This window comes from Schistocerca nitens, unplaced genomic scaffold, assembly GCF_023898315.1.
Source record: "Schistocerca nitens isolate TAMUIC-IGC-003100 unplaced genomic scaffold, iqSchNite1.1 HiC_scaffold_371, whole genome shotgun sequence".
Lineage (NCBI taxonomy): Eukaryota > Metazoa > Arthropoda > Insecta > Orthoptera > Acrididae > Schistocerca > Schistocerca nitens.
The window spans coordinates 17,127-40,915 of record NW_026045905.1 but is presented as its reverse complement, the minus strand read 5'-3'; the positions used below and the strand labels follow the sequence as shown (position 1 = coordinate 40,915).

The 23,789-nt window shown below is 49.8% G+C and overlaps 22 non-coding genes across 22 annotated transcripts; all 22 read left to right on the top strand.

Annotated features, from left to right (window-relative positions):
• The first annotated feature begins 56 nt into the window (after window positions 1-56).
• On the top strand, window positions 57-129 carry Trnaa-agc (transfer RNA alanine (anticodon AGC)). The gene has a single exon. It is a non-coding gene; the product is annotated as a tRNA-Ala (tRNA).
• A 1,058-nt stretch (window positions 130-1,187) lies between these two features.
• Window positions 1,188-1,260, top strand: Trnaa-ugc (transfer RNA alanine (anticodon UGC)). The gene has a single exon. It is a non-coding gene; the product is annotated as a tRNA-Ala (tRNA).
• Window positions 1,261-1,683: 423 nt separating this feature from the next.
• On the top strand, window positions 1,684-1,756 carry Trnaa-agc (transfer RNA alanine (anticodon AGC)). The gene has a single exon. It is a non-coding gene; the product is annotated as a tRNA-Ala (tRNA).
• A 1,058-nt stretch (window positions 1,757-2,814) lies between these two features.
• On the top strand, window positions 2,815-2,887 carry Trnaa-ugc (transfer RNA alanine (anticodon UGC)). Its single transcript has one exon. It is a non-coding gene; the product is annotated as a tRNA-Ala (tRNA).
• A 423-nt stretch (window positions 2,888-3,310) lies between these two features.
• On the top strand, window positions 3,311-3,383 carry Trnaa-agc (transfer RNA alanine (anticodon AGC)). Its single transcript has one exon. It is a non-coding gene; the product is annotated as a tRNA-Ala (tRNA).
• Window positions 3,384-4,441: 1,058 nt separating this feature from the next.
• Window positions 4,442-4,514, top strand: Trnaa-ugc (transfer RNA alanine (anticodon UGC)). Its single transcript has one exon. It is a non-coding gene; the product is annotated as a tRNA-Ala (tRNA).
• A 423-nt stretch (window positions 4,515-4,937) lies between these two features.
• On the top strand, window positions 4,938-5,010 carry Trnaa-agc (transfer RNA alanine (anticodon AGC)). The gene has a single exon. It is a non-coding gene; the product is annotated as a tRNA-Ala (tRNA).
• Window positions 5,011-6,068: 1,058 nt separating this feature from the next.
• Window positions 6,069-6,141, top strand: Trnaa-ugc (transfer RNA alanine (anticodon UGC)). Its single transcript has one exon. It is a non-coding gene; the product is annotated as a tRNA-Ala (tRNA).
• A 423-nt stretch (window positions 6,142-6,564) lies between these two features.
• On the top strand, window positions 6,565-6,637 carry Trnaa-agc (transfer RNA alanine (anticodon AGC)). Its single transcript has one exon. It is a non-coding gene; the product is annotated as a tRNA-Ala (tRNA).
• Window positions 6,638-7,695: 1,058 nt separating this feature from the next.
• Window positions 7,696-7,768, top strand: Trnaa-ugc (transfer RNA alanine (anticodon UGC)). The gene has a single exon. It is a non-coding gene; the product is annotated as a tRNA-Ala (tRNA).
• Window positions 7,769-8,191: 423 nt separating this feature from the next.
• Trnaa-agc (transfer RNA alanine (anticodon AGC)) lies at window positions 8,192-8,264 on the top strand. Its single transcript has one exon. It is a non-coding gene; the product is annotated as a tRNA-Ala (tRNA).
• Window positions 8,265-9,322: 1,058 nt separating this feature from the next.
• Trnaa-ugc (transfer RNA alanine (anticodon UGC)) lies at window positions 9,323-9,395 on the top strand. The gene has a single exon. It is a non-coding gene; the product is annotated as a tRNA-Ala (tRNA).
• Window positions 9,396-9,818: 423 nt separating this feature from the next.
• On the top strand, window positions 9,819-9,891 carry Trnaa-agc (transfer RNA alanine (anticodon AGC)). Its single transcript has one exon. It is a non-coding gene; the product is annotated as a tRNA-Ala (tRNA).
• A 1,058-nt stretch (window positions 9,892-10,949) lies between these two features.
• On the top strand, window positions 10,950-11,022 carry Trnaa-ugc (transfer RNA alanine (anticodon UGC)). Its single transcript has one exon. It is a non-coding gene; the product is annotated as a tRNA-Ala (tRNA).
• Window positions 11,023-11,445: 423 nt separating this feature from the next.
• Window positions 11,446-11,518, top strand: Trnaa-agc (transfer RNA alanine (anticodon AGC)). The gene has a single exon. It is a non-coding gene; the product is annotated as a tRNA-Ala (tRNA).
• A 1,058-nt stretch (window positions 11,519-12,576) lies between these two features.
• Window positions 12,577-12,649, top strand: Trnaa-ugc (transfer RNA alanine (anticodon UGC)). The gene has a single exon. It is a non-coding gene; the product is annotated as a tRNA-Ala (tRNA).
• Window positions 12,650-13,072: 423 nt separating this feature from the next.
• Window positions 13,073-13,145, top strand: Trnaa-agc (transfer RNA alanine (anticodon AGC)). Its single transcript has one exon. It is a non-coding gene; the product is annotated as a tRNA-Ala (tRNA).
• Window positions 13,146-20,300: 7,155 nt separating this feature from the next.
• On the top strand, window positions 20,301-20,373 carry Trnaa-ugc (transfer RNA alanine (anticodon UGC)). Its single transcript has one exon. It is a non-coding gene; the product is annotated as a tRNA-Ala (tRNA).
• A 423-nt stretch (window positions 20,374-20,796) lies between these two features.
• Trnaa-agc (transfer RNA alanine (anticodon AGC)) lies at window positions 20,797-20,869 on the top strand. Its single transcript has one exon. It is a non-coding gene; the product is annotated as a tRNA-Ala (tRNA).
• Window positions 20,870-21,927: 1,058 nt separating this feature from the next.
• Trnaa-ugc (transfer RNA alanine (anticodon UGC)) lies at window positions 21,928-22,000 on the top strand. The gene has a single exon. It is a non-coding gene; the product is annotated as a tRNA-Ala (tRNA).
• A 423-nt stretch (window positions 22,001-22,423) lies between these two features.
• On the top strand, window positions 22,424-22,496 carry Trnaa-agc (transfer RNA alanine (anticodon AGC)). The gene has a single exon. It is a non-coding gene; the product is annotated as a tRNA-Ala (tRNA).
• Window positions 22,497-23,554: 1,058 nt separating this feature from the next.
• Trnaa-ugc (transfer RNA alanine (anticodon UGC)) lies at window positions 23,555-23,627 on the top strand. The gene has a single exon. It is a non-coding gene; the product is annotated as a tRNA-Ala (tRNA).
• The last annotated feature ends 162 nt before the right edge of the window (window positions 23,628-23,789 follow it).

Here is a 23,789-nt window from a genome sequence, read left to right as displayed (position 1 = left end):
GGAGTGCAAGGGGTCTGTGATATTGATATGGTTGTATGTAGCACTATTTGTCATCAGGGGGCGTAGCTCAGATGGTAGAGCGCTCGCTTAGCATGCGAGAGGTACTGGGATCGATACCCAGCGCCTCCAGAATTTTTAACACACCTACATGCGCACACTGCCACGCAAGTGGGATAATTCACAGCCAGCGAATGTGTCAAGGCAGATACGAGCGAACGATTAGCAGCCACAACTGGCAAGCGTGATGTTACGCGCAGGAAGCACCCTCCTCCCACCGCTACACTGAATTTAGAAACAGTACAAGTCTGCCCTTAAGATTCTCAAACCTATGTCGGAAAGATCTGCCTTGCGCCGAGTTCACAAAAATCCCACTGCACATTCCCATTCTTTACGTGCAGTCGGCTGCTACTGGTGTTGCTAGTTGTGACTGCTGATGACAGATGCCGTAGCAATCAATTCATGGAGTGAGTTGTATGTTTTGCGATACTCTGTCTCTGACAAGCAAGCAGAGGTGACACAGGCGCGAACACGGGAAGCTTGCAGCCCCTCGCTGCCTGCAGACACCGAGCAGCCACACTAGGTGGGCGGCCTAAGCCGTAGGCGAAATGTGCTCACTCGCTTGGGCGCGACGTCAAGCTCTAAATAAGGCTTTCACTAGCGTGAGCGTTGCGTGAGCGTCGTGGAAGGTCGGAAAAGTCGTCTGCATGGGTGAGTGCCATGTTTGGGGAGCGTTTCGTAGTTTGCGCAGTGCAATGGAGACGCGGAAACGTGTTGTGGCCCAGTGTTTTGCAGTTGGACGACAAGAGTGGTACACAGTAGTAAAGTGCGAGGCAGTGAGTTGGCATGAACAGTCGAGTGCACAATTGGGCTTCAGATGTGCTTGTTACCTCAGGCGCGGTGTGATTGTCGACAAGGTTTGTGACTGTCCTTTCAAAAAATGGCTCTGAGCACTATGGGACTCAACTGCTGTGGTCATCAGTCGACTGTCCTTTCAATTTAAGACGTTAAATACAGACGTAATTTGTAGTCGTAATACCAGAGCATCGAAACTACTTGGAACTCTTGTGTATATGAACTTGACCGCGCCTTTGTACACTGGTCCCTTCACCCCTACAAACCAACCAACCATCAGGTCCGTGCACATCAGAGTAGCAAAGAATGGAAAACAGCGCAGCTTTGTTGCCCTTGGGGGCGTAGCTCAGTTGGTAGAGCGTTCGCTTTGCATGTGAAAGGTCCCGGGTTCAAGCCCCGGCGCCTCCATGTTTTGTGGACAGTGCATGGTAAGTGTTGGTCGCGGCGAGCCTAAAGACACGCAAGATGTTGCAAAGCCAGCGTCACAGCTCATGTGATGTATACTGACGTAAGGAGAGCAAGACGTAAATGTGAGGACCGGCTGTTGTCGAGGTGTCATCGAGTGCAAATCTGTCTTAGGTATAACGGCCTAACCTCAAAGAAGTCTAGAGAGTGGACAACACGTTCGTCTTACTCAGAGCGGTGGCCGAACGCTATTTTCGACGTTGTGCGCGCCACTTTAATTTTGGCCAACTACGATTCGATACAGAATGCAGGAAACCTGAAAGACACCCTCACGGACACATTGAGAATAGTGTTTGTCTGCGGAATAATGGGAGTGCAAGGGGTATGTGATATTGATATGGTTGTATGTAGCACTATTTGTCATCAGGGGGCGTAGCTCAGATGGTAGAGCGCTCGCTTAGCATGCGAGAGGTACTGGGATCGATACCCAGCGCCTCCAGAATTTTTAACACACCTACATGCGCACACTGCCACGCAAGTGGGATAATTCACAGCCAGCGAATGTGTCAAGACAGATACGAGCGAACGATTAGCAGCCACAACTGGCAAGCGTGATGTTACGCGCAGGAAGCACCCTCCTCCCACCGCTACACTGAATTTAGAAACAGTACAAGTCTGCCCTTAAGATTCTCAAACCTATGTCGGAAAGATCTGCCTTGCGCCGAGTTCACAAAAATCCCACTGCACATTCCCATTCTTTACGTGCAGTCGGCTGCTACTGGTGTTGCTAGTTGTGACTGCTGATGACAGATGCCGTAGCAATCAATTCATGGAGTGAGTTGTATGTTTTGCGATACTCTGTCTCTGACAAGCAAGCAGAGGTGACACAGGCGCGAACACGGGAAGCTTGCAGCCCCTCGCTGCCTGCAGACACCGAGCAGCCACACTAGGTGGGCGGCCTAAGCCGTAGGCGAAATGTGCTCACTCGCTTGGGCGCGACGTCAAGCTCTAAATAAGGCTTTCACTAGCGTGAGCGTTGCGTGAGCGTCGTGGAAGGTCGGAAAAGTCGTCTGCATGGGTGAGTGCCATGTTTGGGGAGCGTTTCGTAGTTTGCGCAGTGCAATGGAGACGCGGAAACGTGTTGTGGCCCAGTGTTTTGCAGTTGGACGACAAGAGTGGTACACAGTAGTAAAGTGCGAGGCAGTGAGTTGGCATGAACAGTCGAGTGCACAATTGGGCTTCAGATGTGCTTGTTACCTCAGGCGCGGTGTGATTGTCGACAAGGTTTGTGACTGTCCTTTCAAAAAATGGCTCTGAGCACTATGGGACTCAACTGCTGTGGTCATCAGTCGACTGTCCTTTCAATTTAAGACGTTAAATACAGACGTAATTTGTAGTCGTAATACCAGAGCATCGAAACTACTTGGAACTCTTGTGTATATGAACTTGACCGCGCCTTTGTACACTGGTCCCTTCACCCCTACAAACCAACCAACCATCAGGTCCGTGCACATCAGAGTAGCAAAGAATGGAAAACAGCGCAGCTTTGTTGCCCTTGGGGGCGTAGCTCAGTTGGTAGAGCGTTCGCTTTGCATGTGAAAGGTCCCGGGTTCAAGCCCCGGCGCCTCCATGTTTTGTGGACAGTGCATGGTAAGTGTTGGTCGCGGCGAGCCTAAAGACACGCAAGATGTTGCAAAGCCAGCGTCACAGCTCATGTGATGTATACTGACGTAAGGAGAGCAAGACGTAAATGTGAGGACCGGCTGTTGTCGAGGTGTCATCGAGTGCAAATCTGTCTTAGGTATAACGGCCTAACCTCAAAGAAGTCTAGAGAGTGGACAACACGTTCGTCTTACTCAGAGCGGTGGCCGAACGCTATTTTCGACGTTGTGCGCGCCACTTTAATTTTGGCCAACTACGATTCGATACAGAATGCAGGAAACCTGAAAGACACCCTCACGGACACATTGAGAATAGTGTTTGTCTGCGGAATAATGGGAGTGCAAGGGGTCTGTGATATTGATATGGTTGTATGTAGCACTATTTGTCATCAGGGGGCGTAGCTCAGATGGTAGAGCGCTCGCTTAGCATGCGAGAGGTACTGGGATCGATACCCAGCGCCTCCAGAATTTTTAACACACCTACATGCGCACACTGCCACGCAAGTGGGATAATTCACAGCCAGCGAATGTGTCAAGGCAGATACGAGCGAACGATTAGCAGCCACAACTGGCAAGCGTGATGTTACGCGCAGGAAGCACCCTCCTCCCACCGCTACACTGAATTTAGAAACAGTACAAGTCTGCCCTTAAGATTCTCAAACCTATGTCGGAAAGATCTGCCTTGCGCCGAGTTCACAAAAATCCCACTGCACATTCCCATTCTTTACGTGCAGTCGGCTGCTACTGGTGTTGCTAGTTGTGACTGCTGATGACAGATGCCGTAGCAATCAATTCATGGAGTGAGTTGTATGTTTTGCGATACTCTGTCTCTGACAAGCAAGCAGAGGTGACACAGGCGCGAACACGGGAAGCTTGCAGCCCCTCGCTGCCTGCAGACACCGAGCAGCCACACTAGGTGGGCGGCCTAAGCCGTAGGCGAAATGTGCTCACTCGCTTGGGCGCGACGTCAAGCTCTAAATAAGGCTTTCACTAGCGTGAGCGTTGCGTGAGCGTCGTGGAAGGTCGGAAAAGTCGTCTGCATGGGTGAGTGCCATGTTTGGGGAGCGTTTCGTAGTTTGCGCAGTGCAATGGAGACGCGGAAACGTGTTGTGGCCCAGTGTTTTGCAGTTGGACGACAAGAGTGGTACACAGTAGTAAAGTGCGAGGCAGTGAGTTGGCATGAACAGTCGAGTGCACAATTGGGCTTCAGATGTGCTTGTTACCTCAGGCGCGGTGTGATTGTCGACAAGGTTTGTGACTGTCCTTTCAAAAAATGGCTCTGAGCACTATGGGACTCAACTGCTGTGGTCATCAGTCGACTGTCCTTTCAATTTAAGACGTTAAATACAGACGTAATTTGTAGTCGTAATACCAGAGCATCGAAACTACTTGGAACTCTTGTGTATATGAACTTGACCGCGCCTTTGTACACTGGTCCCTTCACCCCTACAAACCAACCAACCATCAGGTCCGTGCACATCAGAGTAGCAAAGAATGGAAAACAGCGCAGCTTTGTTGCCCTTGGGGGCGTAGCTCAGTTGGTAGAGCGTTCGCTTTGCATGTGAAAGGTCCCGGGTTCAAGCCCCGGCGCCTCCATGTTTTGTGGACAGTGCATGGTAAGTGTTGGTCGCGGCGAGCCTAAAGACACGCAAGATGTTGCAAAGCCAGCGTCACAGCTCATGTGATGTATACTGACGTAAGGAGAGCAAGACGTAAATGTGAGGACCGGCTGTTGTCGAGGTGTCATCGAGTGCAAATCTGTCTTAGGTATAACGGCCTAACCTCAAAGAAGTCTAGAGAGTGGACAACACGTTCGTCTTACTCAGAGCGGTGGCCGAACGCTATTTTCGACGTTGTGCGCGCCACTTTAATTTTGGCCAACTACGATTCGATACAGAATGCAGGAAACCTGAAAGACACCCTCACGGACACATTGAGAATAGTGTTTGTCTGCGGAATAATGGGAGTGCAAGGGGTCTGTGATATTGATATGGTTGTATGTAGCACTATTTGTCATCAGGGGGCGTAGCTCAGATGGTAGAGCGCTCGCTTAGCATGCGAGAGGTACTGGGATCGATACCCAGCGCCTCCAGAATTTTTAACACACCTACATGCGCACACTGCCACGCAAGTGGGATAATTCACAGCCAGCGAATGTGTCAAGGCAGATACGAGCGAACGATTAGCAGCCACAACTGGCAAGCGTGATGTTACGCGCAGGAAGCACCCTCCTCCCACCGCTACACTGAATTTAGAAACAGTACAAGTCTGCCCTTAAGATTCTCAAACCTATGTCGGAAAGATCTGCCTTGCGCCGAGTTCACAAAAATCCCACTGCACATTCCCATTCTTTACGTGCAGTCGGCTGCTACTGGTGTTGCTAGTTGTGACTGCTGATGACAGATGCCGTAGCAATCAATTCATGGAGTGAGTTGTATGTTTTGCGATACTCTGTCTCTGACAAGCAAGCAGAGGTGACACAGGCGCGAACACGGGAAGCTTGCAGCCCCTCGCTGCCTGCAGACACCGAGCAGCCACACTAGGTGGGCGGCCTAAGCCGTAGGCGAAATGTGCTCACTCGCTTGGGCGCGACGTCAAGCTCTAAATAAGGCTTTCACTAGCGTGAGCGTTGCGTGAGCGTCGTGGAAAGTCGGAAAAGTCGTCTGCATGGGTGAGTGCCATGTTTGGGGAGCGTTTCGTAGTTTGCGCAGTGCAATGGAGACGCGGAAACGTGTTGTGGCCCAGTGTTTTGCAGTTGGACGACAAGAGTGGTACACAGTAGTAAAGTGCGAGGCAGTGAGTTGGCATGAACAGTCGAGTGCACAATTGGGCTTCAGATGTGCTTGTTACCTCAGGCGCGGTGTGATTGTCGACAAGGTTTGTGACTGTCCTTTCAAAAAATGGCTCTGAGCACTATGGGACTCAACTGCTGTGGTCATCAGTCGACTGTCCTTTCAATTTAAGACGTTAAATACAGACGTAATTTGTAGTCGTAATACCAGAGCATCGAAACTACTTGGAACTCTTGTGTATATGAACTTGACCGCGCCTTTGTACACTGGTCCCTTCACCCCTACAAACCAACCAACCATCAGGTCCGTGCACATCAGAGTAGCAAAGAATGGAAAACAGCGCAGCTTTGTTGCGCTTGGGGGCGTAGCTCAGTTGGTAGAGCGTTCGCTTTGCATGTGAAAGGTCCCGGGTTCAAGCCCCGGCGCCTCCATGTTTTGTGGACAGTGCATGGTAAGTGTTGGTCGCGGCGAGCCTAAAGACACGCAAGATGTTGCAAAGCCAGCGTCACAGCTCATGTGATGTATACTGACGTAAGGAGAGCAAGACGTAAATGTGAGGACCGGCTGTTGTCGAGGTGTCATCGAGTGCAAATCTGTCTTAGGTATAACGGCCTAACCTCAAAGAAGTCTAGAGAGTGGACAACACGTTCGTCTTACTCAGAGCGGTGGCCGAACGCTATTTTCGACGTTGTGCGCGCCACTTTAATTTTGGCCAACTACGATTCGATACAGAATGCAGGAAACCTGAAAGACACCCTCACGGACACATTGAGAATAGTGTTTGTCTGCGGAATAATGGGAGTGCAAGGGGTCTGTGATATTGATATGGTTGTATGTAGCACTATTTGTCATCAGGGGGCGTAGCTCAGATGGTAGAGCGCTCGCTTAGCATGCGAGAGGTACTGGGATCGATACCCAGCGCCTCCAGAATTTTTAACACACCTACATGCGCACAGTGCCACGCAAGTGGGATAATTCACAGCCAGCGAATGTGTCAAGGCAGATACGAGCGAACGATTAGCAGCCACAACTGGCAAGCGTGATGTTACGCGCAGGAAGCACCCTCCTCCCACCGCTACACTGAATTTAGAAACAGTACAAGTCTGCCCTTAAGATTCTCAAACCTATGTCGGAAAGATCTGCCTTGCGCCGAGTTCACAAAAATCCCACTGCACATTCCCATTCTTTACGTGCAGTCGGCTGCTACTGGTGTTGCTAGTTGTGACTGCTGATGACAGATGCCGTAGCAATCAATTCATGGAGTGAGTTGTATGTTTTGCGATACTCTGTCTCTGACAAGCAAGCAGAGGTGACACAGGCGCGAACACGGGAAGCTTGCAGCCCCTCGCTGCCTGCAGACACCGAGCAGCCACACTAGGTGGGCGGCCTAAGCCGTAGGCGAAATGTGCTCACTCGCTTGGGCGCGACGTCAAGCTCTAAATAAGGCTTTCACTAGCGTGAGCGTTGCGTGAGCGTCGTGGAAGGTCGGAAAAGTCGTCTGCATGGGTGAGTGCCATGTTTGGGGAGCGTTTCGTAGTTTGCGCAGTGCAATGGAGACGCGGAAACGTGTTGTGGCCCAGTGTTTTGCAGTTGGACGACAAGAGTGGTACACAGTAGTAAAGTGCGAGGCAGTGAGTTGGCATGAACAGTCGAGTGCACAATTGGGCTTCAGATGTGCTTGTTACCTCAGGCGCGGTGTGATTGTCGACAAGGTTTGTGACTGTCCTTTCAAAAAATGGCTCTGAGCACTATGGGACTCAACTGCTGTGGTCATCAGTCGACTGTCCTTTCAATTTAAGACGTTAAATACAGACGTAATTTGTAGTCGTAATACCAGAGCATCGAAACTACTTGGAACTCTTGTGTATATGAACTTGACCGCGCCTTTGTACACTGGTCCCTTCACCCCTACAAACCAACCAACCATCAGGTCCGTGCACATCAGAGTAGCAAAGAATGGAAAACAGCGCAGCTTTGTTGCCCTTGGGGGCGTAGCTCAGTTGGTAGAGCGTTCGCTTTGCATGTGAAAGGTCCCGGGTTCAAGCCCCGGCGCCTCCATGTTTTGTGGACAGTGCATGGTAAGTGTTGGTCGCGGCGAGCCTAAAGACACGCAAGATGTTGCAAAGCCAGCGTCACAGCTCATGTGATGTATACTGACGTAAGGAGAGCAAGACGTAAATGTGAGGACCGGCTGTTGTCGAGGTGTCATCGAGTGCAAATCTGTCTTAGGTATAACGGCCTAACCTCAAAGAAGTCTAGAGAGTGGACAACACGTTCGTCTTACTCAGAGCGGTGGCCGAACGCTATTTTCGACGTTGTGCGCGCCACTTTAATTTTGGCCAACTACGATTCGATACAGAATGCAGGAAACCTGAAAGACACCCTCACGGACACATTGAGAATAGTGTTTGTCTGCGGAATAATGGGAGTGCAAGGGGTCTGTGATATTGATATGGTTGTATGTAGCACTATTTGTCATCAGGGGGCGTAGCTCAGATGGTAGAGCGCTCGCTTAGCATGCGAGAGGTACTGGGATCGATACCCAGCGCCTCCAGAATTTTTAACACACCTACATGCGCACACTGCCACGCAAGTGGGATAATTCACAGCCAGCGAATGTGTCAAGGCAGATACGAGCGAACGATTAGCAGCCACAACTGGCAAGCGTGATGTTACGCGCAGGAAGCACCCTCCTCCCACCGCTACACTGAATTTAGAAACAGTACAAGTCTGCCCTTAAGATTCTCAAACCTATGTCGGAAAGATCTGCCTTGCGCCGAGTTCACAAAAATCCCACTGCACATTCCCATTCTTTACGTGCAGTCGGCTGCTACTGGTGTTGCTAGTTGTGACTGCTGATGACAGATGCCGTAGCAATCAATTCATGGAGTGAGTTGTATGTTTTGCGATACTCTGTCTCTGACAAGCAAGCAGAGGTGACACAGGCGCGAACACGGGAAGCTTGCAGCCCCTCGCTGCCTGCAGACACCGAGCAGCCACACTAGGTGGGCGGCCTAAGCCGTAGGCGAAATGTGCTCACTCGCTTGGGCGCGACGTCAAGCTCTAAATAAGGCTTTCACTAGCGTGAGCGTTGCGTGAGCGTCGTGGAAGGTCGGAAAAGTCGTCTGCATGGGTGAGTGCCATGTTTGGGGAGCGTTTCGTAGTTTGCGCAGTGCAATGGAGACGCGGAAACGTGTTGTGGCCCAGTGTTTTGCAGTTGGACGACAAGAGTGGTACACAGTAGTAAAGTGCGAGGCAGTGAGTTGGCATGAACAGTCGAGTGCACAATTGGGCTTCAGATGTGCTTGTTACCTCAGGCGCGGTGTGATTGTCGACAAGGTTTGTGACTGTCCTTTCAAAAAATGGCTCTGAGCACTATGGGACTCAACTGCTGTGGTCATCAGTCGACTGTCCTTTCAATTTAAGACGTTAAATACAGACGTAATTTGTAGTCGTAATACCAGAGCATCGAAACTACTTGGAACTCTTGTGTATATGAACTTGACCGCGCCTTTGTACACTGGTCCCTTCACCCCTACAAACCAACCAACCATCAGGTCCGTGCACATCAGAGTAGCAAAGAATGGAAAACAGCGCAGCTTTGTTGCCCTTGGGGGCGTAGCTCAGTTGGTAGAGCGTTCGCTTTGCATGTGAAAGGTCCCGGGTTCAAGCCCCGGCGCCTCCATGTTTTGTGGACAGTGCATGGTAAGTGTTGGTCGCGGCGAGCCTAAAGACACGCAAGATGTTGCAAAGCCAGCGTCACAGCTCATGTGATGTATACTGACGTAAGGAGAGCAAGACGTAAATGTGAGGACCGGCTGTTGTCGAGGTGTCATCGAGTGCAAATCTGTCTTAGGTATAACGGCCTAACCTCAAAGAAGTCTAGAGAGTGGACAACACGTTCGTCTTACTCAGAGCGGTGGCCGAACGCTATTTTCGACGTTGTGCGCGCCACTTTAATTTTGGCCAACTACGATTCGATACAGAATGCAGGAAACCTGAAAGACACCCTCACGGACACATTGAGAATAGTGTTTGTCTGCGGAATAATGGGAGTGCAAGGGGTCTGTGATATTGATATGGTTGTATGTAGCACTATTTGTCATCAGGGGGCGTAGCTCAGATGGTAGAGCGCTCGCTTAGCATGCGAGAGGTACTGGGATCGATACCCAGCGCCTCCAGAATTTTTAACACACCTACATGCGCACACTGCCACGCAAGTGGGATAATTCACAGCCAGCGAATGTGTCAAGACAGATACGAGCGAACGATTAGCAGCCACAACTGGCAAGCGTGATGTTACGCGCAGGAAGCACCCTCCTCCCACCGCTACACTGAATTTAGAAACAGTACAAGTCTGCCCTTAAGATTCTCAAACCTATGTCGGAAAGATCTGCCTTGCGCCGAGTTCACAAAAATCCCACTGCACATTCCCATTCTTTACGTGCAGTCGGCTGCTACTGGTGTTGCTAGTTGTGACTGCTGATGACAGATGCCGTAGCAATCAATTCATGGAGTGAGTTGTATGTTTTGCGATACTCTGTCTCTGACAAGCAAGCAGAGGTGACACAGGCGCGAACACGGGAAGCTTGCAGCCCCTCGCTGCCTGCAGACACCGAGCAGCCACACTAGGTGGGCGGCCTAAGCCGTAGGCGAAATGTGCTCACTCGCTTGGGCGCGACGTCAAGCTCTAAATAAGGCTTTCACTAGCGTGAGCGTTGCGTGAGCGTCGTGGAAGGTCGGAAAAGTCGTCTGCATGGGTGAGTGCCATGTTTGGGGAGCGTTTCGTAGTTTGCGCAGTGCAATGGAGACGCGGAAACGTGTTGTGGCCCAGTGTTTTGCAGTTGGACGACAAGAGTGGTACACAGTAGTAAAGTGCGAGGCAGTGAGTTGGCATGAACAGTCGAGTGCACAATTGGGCTTCAGATGTGCTTGTTACCTCAGGCGCGGTGTGATTGTCGACAAGGTTTGTGACTGTCCTTTCAAAAAATGGCTCTGAGCACTATGGGACTCAACTGCTGTGGTCATCAGTCGACTGTCCTTTCAATTTAAGACGTTAAATACAGACGTAATTTGTAGTCGTAATACCAGAGCATCGAAACTACTTGGAACTCTTGTGTATATGAACTTGACCGCGCCTTTGTACACTGGTCCCTTCACCCCTACAAACCAACCAACCATCAGGTCCGTGCACATCAGAGTAGCAAAGAATGGAAAACAGCGCAGCTTTGTTGCCCTTGGGGGCGTAGCTCAGTTGGTAGAGCGTTCGCTTTGCATGTGAAAGGTCCCGGGTTCAAGCCCCGGCGCCTCCATGTTTTGTGGACAGTGCATGGTAAGTGTTGGTCGCGGCGAGCCTAAAGACACGCAAGATGTTGCAAAGCCAGCGTCACAGCTCATGTGATGTATACTGACGTAAGGAGAGCAAGACGTAAATGTGAGGACCGGCTGTTGTCGAGGTGTCATCGAGTGCAAATCTGTCTTAGGTATAACGGCCTAACCTCAAAGAAGTCTAGAGAGTGGACAACACGTTCGTCTTACTCAGAGCGGTGGCCGAACGCTATTTTCGACGTTGTGCGCGCCACTTTAATTTTGGCCAACTACGATTCGATACAGAATGCAGGAAACCTGAAAGACACCCTCACGGACACATTGAGAATAGTGTTTGTCTGCGGAATAATGGGAGTGCAAGGGGTCTGTGATATTGATATGGTTGTATGTAGCACTATTTGTCATCAGGGGGCGTAGCTCAGATGGTAGAGCGCTCGCTTAGCATGCGAGAGGTACTGGGATCGATACCCAGCGCCTCCAGAATTTTTAACACACCTACATGCGCACACTGCCACGCAAGTGGGATAATTCACAGCCAGCGAATGTGTCAAGGCAGATACGAGCGAACGATTAGCAGCCACAACTGGCAAGCGTGATGTTACGCGCAGGAAGCACCCTCCTCCCACCGCTACACTGAATTTAGAAACAGTACAAGTCTGCCCTTAAGATTCTCAAACCTATGTCGGAAAGATCTGCCTTGCGCCGAGTTCACAAAAATCCCACTGCACATTCCCATTCTTTACGTGCAGTCGGCTGCTACTGGTGTTGCTAGTTGTGACTGCTGATGACAGATGCCGTAGCAATCAATTCATGGAGTGAGTTGTATGTTTTGCGATACTCTGTCTCTGACAAGCAAGCAGAGGTGACACAGGCGCGAACACGGGAAGCTTGCAGCCCCTCGCTGCCTGCAGACACCGAGCAGCCACACTAGGTGGGCGGCCTAAGCCGTAGGCGAAATGTGCTCACTCGCTTGGGCGCGACGTCAAGCTCTAAATAAGGCTTTCACTAGCGTGAGCGTTGCGTGAGCGTCGTGGAAAGTCGGAAAAGTCGTCTGCATGGGTGAGTGCCATGTTTGGGGAGCGTTTCGTAGTTTGCGCAGTGCAATGGAGACGCGGAAACGTGTTGTGGCCCAGTGTTTTGCAGTTGGACGACAAGAGTGGTACACAGTAGTAAAGTGCGAGGCAGTGAGTTGGCATGAACAGTCGAGTGCACAATTGGGCTTCAGATGTGCTTGTTACCTCAGGCGCGGTGTGATTGTCGACAAGGTTTGTGACTGTCCTTTCAAAAAATGGCTCTGAGCACTATGGGACTCAACTGCTGTGGTCATCAGTCGACTGTCCTTTCAATTTAAGACGTTAAATACAGACGTAATTTGTAGTCGTAATACCAGAGCATCGAAACTACTTGGAACTCTTGTGTATATGAACTTGACCGCGCCTTTGTACACTGGTCCCTTCACCCCTACAAACCAACCAACCATCAGGTCCGTGCACATCAGAGTAGCAAAGAATGGAAAACAGCGCAGCTTTGTTGCCCTTGGGGGCGTAGCTCAGTTGGTAGAGCGTTCGCTTTGCATGTGAAAGGTCCCGGGTTCAAGCCCCGGCGCCTCCATGTTTTGTGGACAGTGCATGGTAAGTGTTGGTCGCGGCGAGCCTAAAGACACGCAAGATGTTGCAAAGCCAGCGTCACAGCTCATGTGATGTATACTGACGTAAGGAGAGCAAGACGTAAATGTGAGGACCGGCTGTTGTCGAGGTGTCATCGAGTGCAAATCTGTCTTAGGTATAACGGCCTAACCTCAAAGAAGTCTAGAGAGTGGACAACACGTTCGTCTTACTCAGAGCGGTGGCCGAACGCTATTTTCGACGTTGTGCGCGCCACTTTAATTTTGGCCAACTACGATTCGATACAGAATGCAGGAAACCTGAAAGACACCCTCACGGACACATTGAGAATAGTGTTTGTCTGCGGAATAATGGGAGTGCAAGGGGTCTGTGATATTGATATGGTTGTATGTAGCACTATTTGTCATCAGGGGGCGTAGCTCAGATGGTAGAGCGCTCGCTTAGCATGCGAGAGGTACTGGGATCGATACCCAGCGCCTCCAGAATTTTTAACACACCTACATGCGCACACTGCCACGCAAGTGGGATAATTCACAGCCAGCGAATGTGTCAAGGCAGATACGAGCGAACGATTAGCAGCCACAACTGGCAAGCGTGATGTTACGCGCAGGAAGCACCCTCCTCCCACCGCTACACTGAATTTAGAAACAGTACAAGTCTGCCCTTAAGATTCTCAAACCTATGTCGGAAAGATCTGCCTTGCGCCGAGTTCACAAAAATCCCACTGCACATTCCCATTCTTTACGTGCAGTCGGCTGCTACTGGTGTTGCTAGTTGTGACTGCTGATGACAGATGCCGTAGCAATCAATTCATGGAGTGAGTTGTATGTTTTGCGATACTCTGTCTCTGACAAGCAAGCAGAGGTGACACAGGCGTCAGTCGCGCTTGCGACACCGTGCAGGTCGGACGTATCAGTGCTCCGCTCCGCCGCGTGTTCACAAGGCGTGTTTTCCACTCATATTTCTGTTTGCGAGTGTTGTGTTATTCTGCAGTTTATATCGTTTTCCATTTGTATTTTTGTTGCGGTCTTATTGTAGCGGGTTAACCGCTCGCTATCTGCTGCAATGTCCAGGTTATTTCCGCGAAAATGTACGCTCCGTTTTGATTTCGACAAGTCCACCCGATCTTTGCAACCGAGTTCACTGGAGATACATGACTGGATCGTTGATGTTATTGGGATTACATCCGACCAAGTGCACACCGCCTATTACGATACCGAGCAGTATTGTTTTTTTGTTAAATTGCTGAATCCTGTATTACTGGAGAAGATCATGACGAAGCACGGAGGAAGTGCTATTTTCCGACACCGGGACGACTCTGTAAGTACAGTGCTCATTTCCAATGCCGATGTAGACTACACGAACGTGCGTATTTTTAACTTACCCCCTGAAGTCGAAAATTGTTATCTGAAGGAGGTACTGTCCAAATTCGGTGACGTTAAGCAGATTCGAAATGAACGGTGGTCAAGTCAACATAGGTTGCAATGTTACAGTGGCGTTCGATCTGTTGAAATGCAAGTAAAGCAGAATATTCCATCCCATATACTTGTTTGTGACTATAAGGCTCACGTTACTTACATTGGCCAAACTCCGACCTGTCATATCTGTAATGAGAGTGGTCACTTGCGTCAAGACTGCCCCAGGCGCATGTTTGTGTTAAAGAATTCCCTCCAGCAGCGTAAAAGGCTTACTTTGGCGGATGTAGTGGCGGCCAAGCCGATGACAGAGATTGGGATCCCTAGTTCTGAAATGCCTTCGGAACAGCAACAAGAATTTCGCTCTGATGAGTTTCCGGTTCTGGTTCGGAGAGAAAAAGGTGCGTTGCCCCCTGCGAAACTCGATGCCGCGACCAATAAGAGGCGCAGAACTTGTGACAGCAGTGGTTCTGATAACGACACCTCTAGTGCGCATGAGACCGCGAAAAAGGACGATCGGGAATCCGGCTCGGAAACGAAAGCTCCAATCGGTGAGGCTATTGTGGACGCTTCTCCTCCCACAATTTCAAGTGCCGCTACTTCCGTGGAAGTTAAGCAGTTACCGCTGGCTAGTGCCTTAGAACTTCCGCGACAGCCAACTCAGACCGACCAACCTGTACGTGTTGCTCACATTCCTGCAGGAAGTACACACACAGAGGCCTGTGATGGTGGTACACAAACATCTCTGAGCGCCGACGGTACACATCACGTGGCAGCCGCTTCGGTTCAGGACTCACAACAAGGGGAATGTCAACAACTCCAGGAAATAATACAAACACAGCTGTCCGGGTCTGTCGATGACAACAAACAGCTGCGGGCAGAGAATGTTGCCAAACAGGCTGATAGTGCGAGTGATAGTTCAGCTGCTCGCTCGCCGGCGGTATCGCCGCGTGCGATCCCTTCGCGGGATGTGCCGGGAGAGCAGATTGACATCACCCACGACCCTCCCACGCCGCCGGCTGCGGAGGTGCTCCACAGTGTCCGCCCCAGGATCAGAGTGCAACCTAATGTAAATGCTGTGCGTAAAAAGAGTAAGAACAAAGACGCAAGAATACAACTCAGTGACGTCACAGACTCGAATTTCCCGGCCACAAATATGGAATGGCATGAAGATGTGGCCCTTTAAAGACATTTGCTCCCTCCGCCTCTGCAACGTACTGCCATTATGTCGCAGGCCTATACGATCACGACATTAAATATTAATAAAATCCGGTCGGAGGTGAAACTGAGTGCCTTAAAACAATATCTCTATGAGTCGGGAACAGATATCGCTCTTTTGCAGGAGGTGGCCATGCCACATTTAACTCTTCCAGGTTTTGTTGCTATTACTAATTTTTCCCCCGACTCGAACGTGGGGACTGCCATCTTACTTAGAGAAGGCATTCCCGCCACTCAGATTGACAAGTTAGATTCGGGTAGAGGTGTGGGTGTCACCGTTTTTGGCGTCACCATCATTAACTTGTACGCGCCTTCTGGTAGTACCTATAGAGCGGAACGAGCAAATTTTTTTAAGGAACATATCATCTATTTGTTACGGAAAAATCCCGAACGTGTTATCATTGGAGGTGATTTTAATTGTGTTTTATCCCAGAAAGATCAGTCCCCGAATTTTAATTATTCGCCTGAATTAAAGCGTCTCGTGACAGACCTCAAACTGAAAGACGCGTGGGAAATTAGGTACCCGACCTTGGTACGATTCACACACATCGTCGCGAATTCATGCAGCAGAATTGACAGGATTTATGTTTCCGACGTTTTAGAGAAAGTCTTGTTACAAATTGAAACAATACCCTCCAGCTTCTCCGATCACAGTGGTGTCGTTGCGTGCCTGAATTTGCTGCCACAACCAACGCGTTGGTATAAAAATCAATGGAACTTGAACGTCTCCTTATTAACGGATGCTGACCTAGAGGCGGCGGTGCGACGCACTTGGGAGCAGTGTTTGCGCACTACCACAAACTTTCGTAGCACCATAGCGTGGTGGACTCAGCATGCAAAACCCAACCTGCGAAAGGTTATTATATTCTTCGGTATTGACAGAGCAGCCGCGATAAAGAAGACGATGGAGTTCTACTACACTATCTTACGCGACCTCTGTGATAGAGCCGACGCCGCGAACACCAGAATAGACGACATTCGAAAAATAAAGGCGAAATTAATCAATCTTAAGAGGATGCAGCTGGAAGGTCTTAAGATCAAATCAAAAGTGAAGTCGGTCAGAGACGATGAAACAGCCGCTCTATACCACCTAGTCAAACATGCTAAGAACAGACGGAGGACTTTTATTGAGGCCCTGAAACTAGGTGATGGCACGACTGTCGACACCCAGCGAGAGATTATCAAGGCACTACACGATTATTTTGTTGACACTTACACGTCAGTGGCTACTCACGACGACTGCTATGACGAACTGTTTAGTGCCATTTCCTCTCCCATAACTAGAGAAGACAATGACACCATTTCTTTGGAATTTAGTAATAAAGATGTTTTGGAGATTGTCTGCCACTCGCCGATCAGGAAGTCCCCTGGTCCTGACGGATTACCCATTGAATTTTACAGGAGGTATTGGCACATCATCGGGGACAAAATCACCCAATTAGTGAACGAAGTTTTTCAAGGGAAGCCTATACCACTTGCCTTTAAGGAATGCAAAATTGTGCTTATCCCTAAAAGCAGAGGTACAAAAAATATCGCCAACTTCCGCCCCATTTCATTGTTAAACTCCGATTATAAAATAGTCGCCCGTGCAATCAACACGCGAATAATGCCACTCACTGCAAAATCCATTGGACGTCAGCAGACATGTGCTTTCGGGAGAACTGTATTGCAAACGGCAGCTTTTTACCGGGATATCATTGCTTTAACGAACGCCAGTAACGTGAAGTGTGGGCTGATTTTTCTGGACTTTTTTAAAGCCTTTGACCTCGTCACTCACGAGTACCTCCTTGAAACCATGAAAAGATTCGGTTTCTTGCGGAACGCGATAGACATGATCAAAAACATGGCACTGGGGATCAACGCAAGACTTTCTGTCAACTCGCAACTAACCCAACCGATTCAAATCACCAGAGGGATACCACAAGGCAGCCCTTTGTCCATGTTACTTTTTGTTCTTTCACTCGAACCTCTGTTACTCCAACTGCAGGCGAAACTCACAGGGCTAACACTTTCAGGAAAAAAAACTGTCGTAGGCGCCTATGCCGACGATGTGGGTGTGGTTGTCCGCAATGAGAATGATGTCACCACTTTAGCGGCTCACCTCCAGCAATACTGTTTGGCGTCGGGGGCTAAATTGAATGACAAGAAAAGTAAATTTATTAACCTCTGTGGCCTCCAGCATTTGCAAGTGGGCTACGCTCAGGAAGTCAGCGTCCACAAGGCTCTCGGCGTCATATTGACGGCGTCCTCTTTAAAGATGGCGGCGGCTAACTGGAGGGAAATAGTGCGTAAACTTAACGGTGCTCTCATTGACAATTCCCACAGAAGCCTCAATCAATTTGAACGGATCCATCTGGTCAACTCCTGTATTTTATCAAAAGCCTTCTACACGGCGCAGCTCCTGCCACTGCCTGCCGTCATTGCTAAGCAAATTATGTCGAAGGTCACCCATTTTATTTGGAGAGGGGAAATTTTTCGCGTGTCTGCCAAAACTGCGACACTCCATCCCCAGAATGGAGGGATGGGATTAGTAGATATCAAGGTGAAAGCGATGGCTCTCTATGTTAAAAGGACGGCCGCTATCATTAACAATGATCCTTCCGGCATTACAGCGCAATTATTCACTGCCGTCAGGCCGCAAAGCCTTGATCCACCGCTGAATATTCAGCCCATCAGTTATCGGCTCAAACATATCAGAGAATATTACCTTTCACGGAGCTACATCAGTCAAGAGGTCTTAAATTCTCAACATTTAACTGCACAAGCGATAATAGCGGACTGGAGACAACACGAAGGAAAGAATCCATTGGCAACGAAGCTCGGTGGCATGAACTGGGATATCGTATGGCGCAATGTCAGTTCCCGTGTCCTCAGTTCCGATGCTCGCACTGCTTGGTACAAAGCCATCAATGAAGTGGTTAGCACGAACGAGAGATTACACAAAATCGGGCTCAGTGACACCCCTCTCTGTCATCACTGCCAACTGACGGATACAGTTCTCCACCGCTACACCTGCGGGGAACGTCTCCAGAACTGGGCTTGGCTTCGAGAAAAAATAGCTCTTCTTACCAGGACTACAACCGCCAATGTTTCGTCAACACTACTGTCTCGTCCTGATGTGCAATTTTATCCGCAGACGAAAAACAATGCAGTTTTGTGGTTGCTGGGTACCTATTCCAGCTACGTCTTTAATAATTTTGGCGGTGACAATTTTTTGGAATTCAAGATGTTTATGAATATCGAATTCGCCAAAACATGCACGTACCCGAATCATGGGAAACTCTTCGGCAATATGCTAAAAATAGCCTTTAATCGCATGGGTATCGGATAGGTCACCTGAGTGTACGGGGGTGAGGCCGGGCCGCGGGACACCAGTAGTGCCGCGAAGAGGCCCCACTGCTTCTGTGTCGTGTCCTGCCTCCCCCTCACACTGGGGCCTTCACTGACTTGCTGCACACTGGCTACAGGAACTTTCATTGAGTGAGATAAGAAGCTGTGTTTATGTTAGGTTTATTCTTCGAGCAGCAAATCTACCTTGCCCAGGAGGGCAGTCTTTTCGTTGTCATTTTCAACATTCAACTTTATTTTCATAGAAGGTTAAGGGTTTAGTTTTTCATAGAAAAAAGTGGAAAAAAAAAAAATAGCTCAGTCGGTAGAGCATTAGGCTTTTAACCTAAGGGTCCAGGGTTCAAGTAAAAAAAAAAAAAAAAAAAAAAAAAGTGGCGCAATTGGTTAGCGCACGGTACTTATAAGGCAGTAGCCGTGAGCAATGCCGGGGTTGTGAGTTCGAGCCTCACCTGGGGCACACTTTTATTTCGTAGCAGCTGACTCTGAAAGCATCGGGACGCGAAAAAAAAATTAAAAAAAAAAAAAAAAAAAAAAAAAAAGATGGTAGAGCGCTCGCTTAGCATGCGAGAGGTACTGGGATCGATACCCAGCGCCTCCAGAATTTTTAACACACCTACATGCGCACACTGCCACGCAAGTGGGATAATTCACAGCCAGCGAATGTGTCAAGGCAGATACGAGCGAACGATTAGCAGCCACAACTGGCAAGCGTGATGTTACGCGCAGGAAGCACCCTCCTCCCACCGCTACACTGAATTTAGAAACAGTACAAGTCTGCCCTTAAGATTCTCAAACCTATGTCGGAAAGATCTGCCTTGCGCCGAGTTCACAAAAATCCCACTGCACATTCCCATTCTTTACGTGCAGTCGGCTGCTACTGGTGTTGCTAGTTGTGACTGCTGATGACAGATGCCGTAGCAATCAATTCATGGAGTGAGTTGTATGTTTTGCGATACTCTGTCTCTGACAAGCAAGCAGAGGTGACACAGGCGCGAACACGGGAAGCTTGCAGCCCCTCGCTGCCTGCAGACACCGAGCAGCCACACTAGGTGGGCGGCCTAAGCCGTAGGCGAAATGTGCTCACTCGCTTGGGCGCGACGTCAAGCTCTAAATAAGGCTTTCACTAGCGTGAGCGTTGCGTGAGCGTCGTGGAAGGTCGGAAAAGTCGTCTGCATGGGTGAGTGCCATGTTTGGGGAGCGTTTCGTAGTTTGCGCAGTGCAATGGAGACGCGGAAACGTGTTGTGGCCCAGTGTTTTGCAGTTGGACGACAAGAGTGGTACACAGTAGTAAAGTGCGAGGCAGTGAGTTGGCATGAACAGTCGAGTGCACAATTGGGCTTCAGATGTGCTTGTTACCTCAGGCGCGGTGTGATTGTCGACAAGGTTTGTGACTGTCCTTTCAAAAAATGGCTCTGAGCACTATGGGACTCAACTGCTGTGGTCATCAGTCGACTGTCCTTTCAATTTAAGACGTTAAATACAGACGTAATTTGTAGTCGTAATACCAGAGCATCGAAACTACTTGGAACTCTTGTGTATATGAACTTGACCGCGCCTTTGTACACTGGTCCCTTCACCCCTACAAACCAACCAACCATCAGGTCCGTGCACATCAGAGTAGCAAAGAATGGAAAACAGCGCAGCTTTGTTGCCCTTGGGGGCGTAGCTCAGTTGGTAGAGCGTTCGCTTTGCATGTGAAAGGTCCCGGGTTCAAGCCCCGGCGCCTCCATGTTTTGTGGACAGTGCATGGTAAGTGTTGGTCGCGGCGAGCCTAAAGACACGCAAGATGTTGCAAAGCCAGCGTCACAGCTCATGTGATGTATACTGACGTAAGGAGAGCAAGACGTAAATGTGAGGACCGGCTGTTGTCGAGGTGTCATCGAGTGCAAATCTGTCTTAGGTATAACGGCCTAACCTCAAAGAAGTCTAGAGAGTGGACAACACGTTCGTCTTACTCAGAGCGGTGGCCGAACGCTATTTTCGACGTTGTGCGCGCCACTTTAATTTTGGCCAACTACGATTCGATACAGAATGCAGGAAACCTGAAAGACACCCTCACGGACACATTGAGAATAGTGTTTGTCTGCGGAATAATGGGAGTGCAAGGGGTCTGTGATATTGATATGGTTGTATGTAGCACTATTTGTCATCAGGGGGCGTAGCTCAGATGGTAGAGCGCTCGCTTAGCATGCGAGAGGTACTGGGATCGATACCCAGCGCCTCCAGAATTTTTAACACACCTACATGCGCACACTGCCACGCAAGTGGGATAATTCACAGCCAGCGAATGTGTCAAGGCAGATACGAGCGAACGATTAGCAGCCACAACTGGCAAGCGTGATGTTACGCGCAGGAAGCACCCTCCTCCCACCGCTACACTGAATTTAGAAACAGTACAAGTCTGCCCTTAAGATTCTCAAACCTATGTCGGAAAGATCTGCCTTGCGCCGAGTTCACAAAAATCCCACTGCACATTCCCATTCTTTACGTGCAGTCGGCTGCTACTGGTGTTGCTAGTTGTGACTGCTGATGACAGATGCCGTAGCAATCAATTCATGGAGTGAGTTGTATGTTTTGCGATACTCTGTCTCTGACAAGCAAGCAGAGGTGACACAGGCGCGAACACGGGAAGCTTGCAGCCCCTCGCTGCCTGCAGACACCGAGCAGCCACACTAGGTGGGCGGCCTAAGCCGTAGGCGAAATGTGCTCACTCGCTTGGGCGCGACGTCAAGCTCTAAATAAGGCTTTCACTAGCGTGAGCGTTGCGTGAGCGTCGTGGAAGGTCGGAAAAGTCGTCTGCATGGGTGAGTGCCATGTTTGGGGAGCGTTTCGTAGTTTGCGCAGTGCAATGGAGACGCGGAAACGTGTTGTGGCCCAGTGTTTTGCAGTTGGACGACAAGAGTGGTACACAGTAGTAAAGTGCGAGGCAGTGAGTTGGCATGAACAGTCGAGTGCACAATTGGGCTTCAGATGTGCTTGTTACCTCAGGCGCGGTGTGATTGTCGACAAGGTTTGTGACTGTCCTTTCAAAAAATGGCTCTGAGCACTATGGGACTCAACTGCTGTGGTCATCAGTCGACTGTCCTTTCAATTTAAGACGTTAAATACAGACGTAATTTGTAGTCGTAATACCAGAGCATCGAAACTACTTGGAACTCTTGTGTATATGAACTTGACCGCGCCTTTGTACACTGGTCCCTTCACCCCTACAAACCAACCAACCATCAGGTCCGTGCACATCAGAGTAGCAAAGAATGGAAAACAGCGCAGCTTTGTTGCCCTTGGGGGCGTAGCTCAGTTGGTAGAGCGTTCGCTTTGCATGTGAAAGGTCCCGGGTTCAAGCCCCGGCGCCTCCATGTTTTGTGGACAGTGCATGGTAAGTGTTGGTCGCGGCGAGCCTAAAGACACGCAAGATGTTGCAAAGCCAGCGTCACAGCTCATGTGATGTATACTGACGTAAGGAGAGCAAGACGTAAATGTGAGGACCGGCTGTTGTCGAGGTGTCATCGAGTGCAAATCTGTCTTAGGTATAACGGCCTAACCTCAAAGAAGTCTAGAGAGTGGACAACACGTTCGTCTTACTCAGAGCGGTGGCCGAACGCTATTTTCGACGTTGTGCGCGCCACTTTAATTTTGGCCAACTACGATTCGATACAGAATGCAGGAAACCTGAAAGACACCCTCACGGACACATTGAGAATAGTGTTTGTCTGCGGAATAATGGGAGTGCAAGGGGTCTGTGATATTGATATGGTTGTATGTAGCACTATTTGTCATCAGGGGGCGTAGCTCAGATGGTAGAGCGCTCGCTTAGCATGCGAGAGGTACTGGGATCGATACCCAGCGCCTCCAGAATTTTTAACACACCTACATGCGCACACTGCCACGCAAGTGGGATAATTCACAGCCAGCGAATGTGTCAAGGCAGATACGAGCGAACGATTAGCAGCCACAACTGGCAAGCGTGATGTTACGCGCAGGAAGCACCCTCCTCCCACCGCTACACTGAATTTAGAAACAGTACAAGTCTGCCCTTAAGATTCTCAAACCTATGTCGGAAAGATCTGCCTTGCGCCGAGTTCACAAAAATCCCACTGCACATTCCCATTCTTTACGTGCAGTCGGCTGCTACTGGTGTTGCTAGTTGTGACTGCTGATGACAGATGCCGTAGCAATCAATTCATGGAGTGAGTTGTATGTTTTGCGATACTCTGTCTCTGACAAGCAAGCAGAGGTGACACAGGCGCGAACACGGGAAGCTTGCAGCCCCTCGCTGCCTGCAGACACCGAGCAGCCACACTAGGTGGGCGGCCTAAGCCGTAGGCGAAATGTGCTCACTCGCTTGGGCGCGACGTCAAGCTCTAAATAAGGCTTTCACTAGCGTGAGCGTTGCGTGAGCGTCGTGGAAGGTCGGAAAAGTCGTCTGCATGGGTGAGTGCCATGTTTGGGGAGCGTTTCGTAGTTTGCGCAGTGCAATGGAGACGCGGAAACGTGTTGTGGCCCAGTGTTTTGCAGTTGGACGACAAGAGTGGTACACAGTAGTAAAGTGCGAGGCAGTGAGTTGGCATGAACAGTCGAGTGCACAATTGGGCTTCAGATGTGCTTGTTACCTCAGGCGCGGTGTGATTGTCGACAAGGTTTGTGACTGTCCTTTCAAAAAATGGCTCTGAGCACTATGGGACTCAACTGCTGTGGTCATCAGTCGACTGTCCTTTCAATTTAAGACGTTAAATACAGACGTAATTTGTAGTCGTAATACCAGAGCATCGAAACTACTTGGAACTCTTGTGTATATGAACTTGACCGCGCCTTTGTACACTGGTCCCTTCACCCCTACAAACCAACCAACCATCAGGTCCGTGCACATCAGAGTAGCAAAGAATGGAAAACAGCGCAGCTTTGTTGCCCTTGGGGGCGTAGCTCAGTTGGTAGAGCGTTCGCTTTGCATGTGAAAGGTCCCGGGTTCAAGCCCCGGCGCCTCCATGTTTTGTGGACAGTGCATGGTAAGTGTTGGTCGCGGCGAGCCTAAAGACACGCAAGATGTTGCAAAGCCAGCGTCACAGCTCATGTGATGTATACTGACGTAAGGAGAGCAAGACGTAAATGTGAGGACCGGCTGTTGTCGAGGTGTCATCGAGTGCAAAT